Source organism: Propithecus coquereli, unplaced genomic scaffold (assembly GCF_000956105.1).
Source record: "Propithecus coquereli isolate 6110/MARCELLA unplaced genomic scaffold, Pcoq_1.0 Scaffold363, whole genome shotgun sequence".
NCBI classification, from domain to species: domain Eukaryota; kingdom Metazoa; phylum Chordata; class Mammalia; order Primates; family Indriidae; genus Propithecus; species Propithecus coquereli.
In genome coordinates, this window is record NW_012149319.1 from 727,906 (window position 1) to 738,666 (window position 10,761).

Below are 10,761 nucleotides of genomic sequence, written 5' to 3' on the forward strand. Positions count from 1 at the left end.
TTATGTGAGGCTATGTTGGTTCATGGGACTAATTCCATGTGTGCATATTGACAGGATCTTGCATTGATACAGGCCAGGGATTGAGAAGCATACTCACAAGTCCTTAAAAGAATAATTAAATACAATAACATTAGTAGTGACTATAGGTATAGTAATTATTTTCTTCTGAATGCTTTTTGTATTTTTCAAATTTCCTTTTTTTTGGTTACCAACCAGGAAGAAGTGCTGATTTTTCAAATTTTCTATAGAAAGCATGTACAGCTTTTATTTAAAAATATAAAAAGTTCTAATTATCTTTAAATAATGCTTCATGCTAGGATATTGCAACTTTATCACAGCCATTGTTTGTGAGGGTACATGGGATACAGCAGATGTTTTTTAATGCTTAGTATCAGAAGAGCCAATGAGCCAGGAAAATATCCACAAATATGCTTCCCACAGATCTCTATGCAGCCTTTTCCTCCTCCATTATGACACTGTCTGTTCCACTTGCTTACGAAGTGAGGTGTAGTGTCATTGTGAGAAATCCTTTATTTCCTGAAGGTTTCCTAATAATGGCTCATTATAGCTATGTTTTGTTACTTTTTTTTTAAAGAATGTGGTGATATTCATTGATAATATACTGAGAACTGGTTAACAATGATTTTAGAAATCCAATGCAAATCAAAGCATGTATATTTTCTTTTCATTTTCTTTCCTTACCCCCACCCCCACCCCAGCAGGGCCCTCTTGACTGTCCATTGGCCTGCCAGCCCCACCCAACTCCTCCTCCCCATGCATATTTTCTATGAGGATTATCTTCCATTTAGTAAATGGCACCACATACAAATGTTTCTCTATTGATATTTTAATTGAAAAGGATCACTTTTAGTAATGCTCTGACTCTGGAGCAGGTACAAACACACAGATTGGAAAAGCTAAGAAAGCTTGCTTAACTAAGTTGTCAACAGCAGTATCTCCTATCTGTTTAAATTTCTTGGGGGGAGATCTATTGAAGATGCTGACAATGAACACTAAATAACTTATAATGATGTTACATCCAAAACTCAAGAATATACTGCAAGATTAAACGGAGTTCGCTGTATCTATCATAAATACAATTAGACTTTGACCCAGCAATTTTACTTATAGGAATATATCTAAAAATTATGCACAAAGGTATATTACAAGAATTTTTTTTTACACAAAGGTATATTACAAGAATTTTTTTTCTAAGCATTAGGGTTAAATTGTTAATGAATAAGTCTTGCTATCTGAAGAAAGAAAACAGAGCATAAGGTCTAAGAGCACAGTCTATAAAGTCAAATACACTTTTGGATTGAATCCCAACAGCTATGAGACTCTGGACAAATTAATTGAACATCCCCTAAAACCTCATTTTTTTTTCCTTGAGAAAAAGAATAAATATGATAATATTTACTTATTGGAGTCATAGGATTAAAATAGATAATGCATGTAGAAAGTCTGACAGCACGGTGAATACCTTATAAGTTCCCCCTAAAATTTAGAATTCTAGTGATTTTTCTTAGCTTTTATTATTAGGTTATTAAGTATGGAATGTCCAATTTCCTTAAGTACTAAGTTTGACAGTTGATATCTCTGACATTTCACTTTGACAATTCTTGTTATATTTTTATCGTGAAGGTACACTCTCATTCTTTCAAGTGCACAGTTTGGCTTGTGATTATCTTGCAAATTTTTTTTAAAGCAATTTTCCTGAAACCATGGATAAGTCAAAAATTTGTTATTTTCGAATATGAGTTCCATCGTGGAACTAATGCAACACAGACAACTCGAGATATCAACAAAGTGTTTGGGAAGGATGTGGCTAACTAATACACAGTAGGTCGATTGTTTGAGAGGTTCCATTCTGGTGATTTTAATCTTGAAAATGAGCTATGCGGGCGACCCGAGACGAAGGTGAGTAATGATGAGCTGAAAGCTATAGTGGAAGCGAAACCATCTCAACCTATGCGTAAATTAACAACAAGGTTTGACGTTGCTATTCCAACATTATTCAACCATTTTAAACAAATAGGAAAGGTAAAGAAACTGGATAGATGGGTTCTGCATGAATTAAATGAGCGTCAGAAGGGAAATCGTGTCGAAGCCTGCCTTTCTTTGCTGTCATGACATAAAGGAAAACCATTTCCTTTTTTTTTTTTTTTTTTTGAGACATAGTCTCGCTCTGTTGCGCCGGCTAGAGTGCCCTGGCGTCAGCCTAGCTCACAGCAACCTCAAACTCCTGGGCTCAAGCAATCCTTATGCCTCAGCCTCCCAAGTAGCTGGGACTACAGACACGCACCACCATGCCCGGCTCATTTTTCTTTTTGGTATAGACATGGTCTCGCTCTTGCTCAGGCTGGTGTCAAACTCCTGACCTGAAGTGATCCTCCCACCTCGGCCTCCCAGATGCTAGGATTACAGGCGTGAGCCACCGCGCCCAGCCAAGGAGAACCGTTTCTATACCATATTGTTATGTGTTATGAAAAATGGATTCTTTTTGACAATCATAAGCATGTAGCACAATGGTTGGGTAAAGATGAAGTGCCGAAATACAGCCCAAAACAGAATATTCATCAAAAAAATCTAATGGTGTCTGTTTGGTGGTCCAGCACTGGTATTATCCACTATAGCTTCATGAAACCTGGGCAATCAATTACAGCAGATGTCTACTGCAACCAATTGGATGAAATGATGAGAATGCTTGTGATTAAGCATCTGAGATTGGTCAATAGAGACAGACCAATCCTCTTGCAAGACCACATGTCACAAAAAACAATGCTGCTCAAACTACAGAAGCTGGACTTGGAAATTCTCTGTCATCCACTGTATTCACCAGATCTTGCACCAACTGACTACTGCTGCTTCTTCCAGGCTTTAGACCACTTCTCGCAAGGAAAAATATTCAATTCTCAACAAGCTGTGGAAAACGCCTTTCGAGATTTCATAGCCATTGGCTCTCCAAACTTCTTCGCTGCTGGCATAAACAAGCTACCATTAAGATAGTAAAACTGTGTCAATAGTTTAGGTTCATACTTTTATTAATTGCACTGTTTCTTGTTTGAGATATAATAAACTAAATTTTTGATTCAAAATCGGACATTTCATGTTTAATGATTTAATAACAGCCCGTTTTTTCATAAATTACATAATACTTGAAACAATATATGGAAATATTGTTCCATGAATTTCTCAACAATGAATAAATTTGAAAAACTCTTTAATTCTCTGGTGACATCTTTAGCTATTGAATATAGAAATATAAGTATTTTAGTATGAGACTGCTATAGGTTAGCCTTGGAGAAATGTGTTTTATGTAATTCTTTCATTTTAGTTCATTATCTACATAATGCCATGAATCAGTGATGTTTCAGTTACACTTGGGAAATAATGCAAAATAGATTACAACATTGAATACAGAAAAATTGATTTTCACTGTTGAAATTATTAATTTCTTTCTACAATGAGTTTTTCATTACAGATTTTCATTATGCACTCAGGCCATAACTTCCTAATCAATAAAGTAATTTATATCATGAGGGAATGAAAAAGAAGAGAGACTGAAAGGTTGTTATAAAAATTATATTTAAAGACTTGGTAATAAATCTAGGTTAATATGTCTATTTTAAAATTCATTTACTTCTTTATAAAAATCACTTGATAATCTACTTTAAGAAATCTGTAACAGGAGGAAAAGACAAAGTCTTGATTCACTTTCCCTATGAGGTTAAACCAAATGAATCAACATTGTGATATAGCTATTAATATAACTAAAATTAGTAATAAGCGTAAGAGTCTGATAATTAAAAAATATAAATTCATGTACCAGAAATTTTTAAAATTTGATAACTTAAAAGAGAATTTAATTTTAAAATATATTTTTAATGTGAATTTTAACATTGCTATAAATATCTCTAGGCCACACGTACTTACGGCTTCCCATTTGGCCATTTAATTACAGAAATGACTGTTTCAATTTCACCAGGAATAGTTTGTAGGATGGTTAATGACATTTTCCTTTTTATATCTAAATTATCACCTCTAGTCCTACCTGAAATGATTTCTCATTCATGTTCTATGATGTATAATTCCATGGCATAAGTTGTCTACTCAGATATCATAGTATGGTTTTAAGAGTCTTTATATAAATGAAAATGGTACCTTCTATAAAATTAATATGTGATCAGTAATTTTACAAAATATGAAAAGGGAAAGAAGAATTTAAACACCATTGGGCTCAGAACAAAAACATAATCAATTATTACCTTTAGAAATAGTCCCTTCTAAGTATTTTTGCCCCACATTTTTTGCCTAAATTTGATGTATTTAGAATTTCAGTTTTCTTTACATATGTAATGTTCTAAATATGTTTTATGCATATTTTTAAAACTAGGAAATATAAAAGAGTATAAAGAAGGAAATAACAACCATCCATAATTTTATTAAACACATCCTACCGCTATTATTTTTATTATTTTTTTTTTTTGAGACAAGAGTCTCACTCTTTTGCCCGGGCTAGAGTGAGTGCCGTGGCATCAGCCTAGCTCACAGCAACCTCAAACTCCTGGGCTCAAGCAATCCTTCTGGGACTACAGGCATGTGCCACCATGCCCGGCTAATTTTTTCTATATATATATATATTTTTTAGTTGTCCAGATCATTTCTTTCTATTTTTTAGTAGAGACCAGGGTCTTGCTCTTGCTCAGGCTGGTCTCGAACTCCTGACCTTGAGCGATCCACCTGCCTCGGCCTCCCAGAATGCTAGGATTACAGGCGTGAGCCACCACGTCCGGCCTAATCCTACCGCTATTATTAAGGCATGGTAGTCATTTAACCTTTTTCTCTGTGCACTTTTACAGTTAAAACTTTACATATATGTAATAATAGTAAATACATAAGAACATTTACAGGTCTTAGATACAAGATACTATGTGGAGGTGCTTTATTAATACATACTATACATGTTCATTCAGTAAGAATTTTAAAGATGCGAAAAAAAAATATTTCTCACTTTTTTAACATATAAATGACTTTAAGTTACCTAACTCGACTCTGACTTTTTGACTGGAATAAGCAAGAATCAAAAATTTTTGACAATTATCTTTGTAAACTTCAAACTATGTAAACATCATAGCCATTGTTAGGAAGTTTGTGAATGGAAGAAATCTGGTTACTGATTCAAGTGGCTGTAAATAACAGAATAATGTATTCTATTTTAACCTTGGATACAGTTTTATTAACGTATTTCTTGATTCTAGAAAATTTGAAGTTACAAAAAAGAATTCACGTTTTGTAGCACTTAATACAAAATCCAGCTCAGCTTCATCCCTTGGCTTCAAAATCAACATAAGAATACCTAAATCCCATTGGTTTCTTGAATTTGAAGTAAATATTACGTAAAGGAAAAACTGCAGTCATTTTTCACCATGGTATCTCCATTCTTGGTTTCTATTAAATAATTCATCTATAAAATAACTTGGTGGAAATCTTTAAATATTTTTAAGAAAAAAATACACAATTATTTTGTTTCCCAAAACTTTACATACCAGAATAAAATATTTTATTTTGCCCATAAAATAAAGAGAACTTTTATGAACTGCAGTTATGGAACAGTAACATTTTCTTTCAAAATGTTCAAGATATTTTTTTATTACTTTCCATTTTAATAAAATTATTACAAAACAGAAGTGTAAAACTAGGGCATTCGTTTTGTTTGTCACTATCTTTGTAGTATGTTAATTTGTACTATTTCTGCTTAGATGGTGGTGGGATTTCAAGAAAACAGGAGAAAACATCAACTTCGTAATACAGAAATGTTACTCTCCTCATGCTGCTCTTTTTGCTGTACCCTCTCACTGGAATCTTTCCCACCCTATCTCACTCCCTGTCTGCCATCACCTCCTCGAGGTAATATTCCCTGAAGACAGCCACTCCCAAGTAGATGAGACAACCTTCTTATTTCCATATTTTGTGTTTCTACTGTAACCTGTACACATTTCTAATGTCATACCCACAAAGCTTTCCGGATCTACTTTTTGGCATGTTTACTTTCCATTTAACTTGCAGTAGGCATTAGTGTAAGAACATAGACTTATTCATCTTTTCTTTCTAACACAATGCCATGTACATAGTGGGGTTTCAATAAATGCAGAAATGACTAAAGCAATATCTAACATCCAGAGCAATACAGACTAAATAATCACTTAAAAATGTTTCTACAAATTCTTGGTAACAGCTATGAGGAAAGTATTTCTAACCACAACATGTGTATTTATCATATTTCCTCTACATTTTTTTCTGTTCTAGCTAAACTGTTTATAAAATTGCAGTCATTGTGCATAGCACAGGTTCCTGGTCCCTAGTATAAACTCAATTTATGTTTGAATGAAATAATACATAAATGGTAATGATTTATCTATTAATATAACAAGACTTATTATTGTTTTTAAAATTTAATAACAATCATAAGAAAAACAATGTTTACTTAAAATAGAAAACAATTAGTATGCTGAGTATATTATTTAAATATAGAAATATATATATGTATACATTATATCTATTCAAATTTGTTATTTGGTACTACTGAATTCAAGTTAGTTTACCTGATGTATTACCATACAAAAATGTGTGGTAATATTTTTGAAATAATATAGTATTGCTTTTTATACTAATTGTGCATAAATGCTTGTACCACTCCTTTAAAGAAAAATAATCACCTTATGTATAATATTATCATTTCACATGATTGCTAATGTTCTTCATTATTAACATTAATACTATTGATTTAACCAAATTTTAACTTGACATGGAAGCACTTAATTTTATGTCTTTCTGATAAACTCTTTGTGTAGACTAGGATGCATAGAGATTTAGAGATTTAGAAAGAAGATTTAGAAAGAAGACCTGTGTTTAACCTACCATTAATCATACCTATAGAGCCTGCTTACTGTTCATTATAACTGGGCATACCACAGAAACTATCTGAACTTCAGTTTTCTTATTTTTGATACATTAATAATAATAAATATATTCTTATCTACTTCATGACGTTTATGGAGTGTTTAACAAAGTTTATTTTAAAGCCCTTTGAGTTAGTTATTATCATAATTATTATTATTCCCTTCTTCCCCGACACAACTCAAAACAGCATACACAGCTATAACTTTCCCTTACCATGAGTTAACTCCTATACTCTTACTAATGTAGCTTGCTGTTTTTTTCGTAATTCTCACTGCGAGTTTTACTATTTTTATAATCAGTGGCAGAAAACTTCCATCTTGTCAATGCTAAACATTTTCCATCTATGATGAAACTTAAAGTGAACTAGAAAATAAATCCTGATGGGCATCACTCTGAACCCTATGTGACAGTCTAGTGTCCATAATATTCCTCTTCGTTGCCACCTATATTAGAAATAGACATACAACCTTGGACTGTAAAAAAAAAAATCTGAAATGCAAAACAATTACCTTTGCTTTATCAGTTTCATTATCTGAGACTTTTGTACAAAATATAATGATAATAATGTTTTGGAAAATCTTTCCATTTTTATGGCTTCCTGAAGCTTTTGCTATGTCAGCAACATTCTTTCTGTTCATCAGAAAGCACTGAATACTGCCCTGAGGGCATGTGCAGCCTTCCACAAAGCAAAGAAGAAAAGCAAATTGAGCAAGCATTAAAAAAAGCAAGCCAAGCAAGTCAGATACACACAGTGGCACATGTCAGACAAATGAACAATTGACTGCAACATGTTTTTCATGTTTTTCCAGATGTGAGGTTAAGTGTTGGACACAAGCCCATGTGATTTGGGGAATGTGATTTACTGTTGAATTCTAACTGTGGATTTTAATATAGACTATTAAATAAAATATGTGTTACAGTTTAGTGCCTTGGGGCAGATTAATGTAGACACATCCATTTAGATGGTTATAAATTTATTTTTCTTTTTTTCCACTTCCCTATGAGGCCACAGAATAGTCTTCATTGAGGAAGTGTGATTTTACCCTGAAGAGCTAAAAGGAGAGAATTGAGCTCATTAACATTTGGTGGTTTGTTGCATATAGTCCAAGTAACATTCTAGAAATATGAAGAATTTCTGATAACATGCACAAGCATATGCATTCTAAGCAAAGAGCTCTACAGTGTAATAATTCACTTGTCATTTTATATCAGCATCAATTCTTTCATAAATGAGCATTTTTCTTGAGCTGATGAAAACTAACAAACAAATTCCCATACAGTGTCTTCCCAAGAAGAAATATAATAATGTTTGTACAACTAATACTTTATCTGACTCCATGAACAATGATTAGAGGTAAATAGTAGATATTCATTGTGTTCCAATGACAAAATCTTTATTTTTGTACATATACATCCATCTCTATGAGGCAGTGAAGACAAGTAGATGGCCTAGATGGTCACAAAATATCTGTCCCCAAATTTTGTGTGGCTTCTAAAACTGCACCATATTCCATATTCTGATATTCAAACTTCTGATATTATATAGATCAGATTACATGTCTGAGGCTCTGCTGATACAAACTAATTACCCAGTTCTGCTACTGGTCTTCTAAACTGTCCATAGGGTCAATATTTATTTTTCCTGTAGCATTTCCTAAATGTCCTAAAATATTTAGGATTTATAAACTATTTTGATCTATTCTGTAACAAAACTAACAAGTGGCATTACCTTCACTTCTCACTTAAGTTATAAACAAACAACAAAAAGGAGTCTGTGGAGCTTTGTTAGTGGACAATGTTAAGTCTGATATGCTCATTTGAGTTTTTGCAATCAAAGAACTCAAAAGATTACATTGTAGGCCTTGGTCATGGCGGGGAAACTCTTAATCAAGCTTTAAAGAGTGCTGTTTTATAGAAAAGAAATACAAAAGTTCATGGGCTAGTAGATTTTTCTGTAGCTTCAAGTCTGAGAATTCTACAATGTAAGAAAAGCACACACACTCATGCAGACACACACACACACACACACACACACACACACACACACACTCAAACCAGGGTAGTAGTTATTTGCCATCATTTTTAAAAACACTGCACTAAGTACTCAAGTGATATGATAAGAAGTTTTTTAAACGTATTCTACATTTAAGAAGCTCAGAATCCAAAGGGAAATAAGACATACAGATAAAAATTCCAAGAAGTAGAACCTATTAAGGAAACTAAGAGGAGTCTAGATAAAATGGTAAGAGAGTTGAAAAAGTGAAAAACAGCTTTTGACTGAAAGCGGGCTTCAGAGACATCTTCAGTAAGAAGGCAACATTTTGGTAACTTAAAAGATAATTTTTTAAATGAAAGAATTGGTAATAGAAGAGAGCAAATGTGGAGAACTGTACTATTCTCAGATTATTACACAAAATGTAGCAAGCCTCAGGGGGAAAAGAATTGTGTAGGAAAACATGTCTGCATACAAAACAATTTATATATAGACCTTTGAGAAATAAAATAAACCGTGTTGTACCACATAACATCCTTCTTGGCTTTGTGTACTTCTGAATAGTTCAATCTCTAAATTTCTCTAACCATGGGTGATGATTCTAGAATTAACATACAGATTGGTTTTCACTTCTGTGTTATGCAACTTACCTCTAATACAGACTGCTGCCACTCAATTTTGAGTTCCAAAGGAGGATCCAACAGAGCTTTCATAGAGATCTACTGCATTTTCCCAGGAGATATCCTCAGGCCCAGGGATGATAATGTTGGTGTCAGGAAATTGCACAGCTCCCTTGGAACTACCCAATCTACACACAGTGTTGGTTTCTACAACTTGGGTCTGGCTTCAGCCTGGGCATTTACCAAATAAGTTCCAAGTCCTGCCAAGGCCATCACAGCTTCCTGCAGTTTAACTTGGATATTTGAAAATCTTCTGCCTCTGAGATTGTGCTGGCGTGGGTGATTTCAACCCTGGGACAAAACTTAATGACATAGAAACATCACACTTGTCTTCTAAGATAAGAAGTTCCAATAAACTGTATGAGTGTTTGCTCCTAGAAAACAATTGTCCACTTTGAGTGCATTTAGTTGGTTTGTTGATGGCATCTTACCAAAGATTTTGGACCCCATTTCAGAAAAGGTAATTACTTTTAAGTTGTGTTTGACCTTTTTTATTTTTCAATTGTCCATCCTACAAGCAACTCTAGTCCCTTGGTTATTTTATTTGGGTGGTCTGAAAGATTATTAATCATGCTACTTGTGTTCAATGCAAAGTTACAGTAGTTTAAGAGCTGCATGTATGAGGAAGGGATGTAGCCCATTTCTGTGGAGTGTGTGCCTACTACCACTCACAGCCTAGTGTGTTCAAACCACAGAGAGGATCAACCTTGCAGAACTTCAAGAGGATAAAGTCAGTTGGTCAATAGTGTTTGATTGTGATTACTTGATTTGCATCTGCATACAAGCAAGGCACTAGGAAAAAACATTTTAACACCACTAAACATCAGAAGGAGGCCATGGAGTTGGCCACTCAGATACCCTGAGTTGCCATCTTGAAACTCTCTGGGTGAAACATCTACGACTCCATATTTCCTGCTCTAGTTATGGCAGCAAATGCTAAAGCTTCTGTCTTCAGCAATCCAAGTCCCACTATGGTGGCAACTTTGCAACTTGCTTTCTTCCTCCAGGTAGGTGGCATTGGGCAAAACCACTTGACCTGTATAAACTTTGTTGTCCTCAAACAGAGGATGCCAGGCCTTTGACTTCCATAAACTCAAGGAATACTACTCAACTACAAAAAACAAT

The 10,761-nt window shown here is 34.0% G+C and overlaps 1 protein-coding gene across 1 annotated transcript in view; it reads left to right on the top strand.

Annotated features, from left to right (window-relative positions):
- MGAT4C (MGAT4 family, member C) overlaps positions 1 to 10,761 on the top strand; it is an 89,494-nt gene that overhangs the window by 596 nt on the left and 78,137 nt on the right. The gene's annotated exons all lie outside the window — the stretch shown is intronic.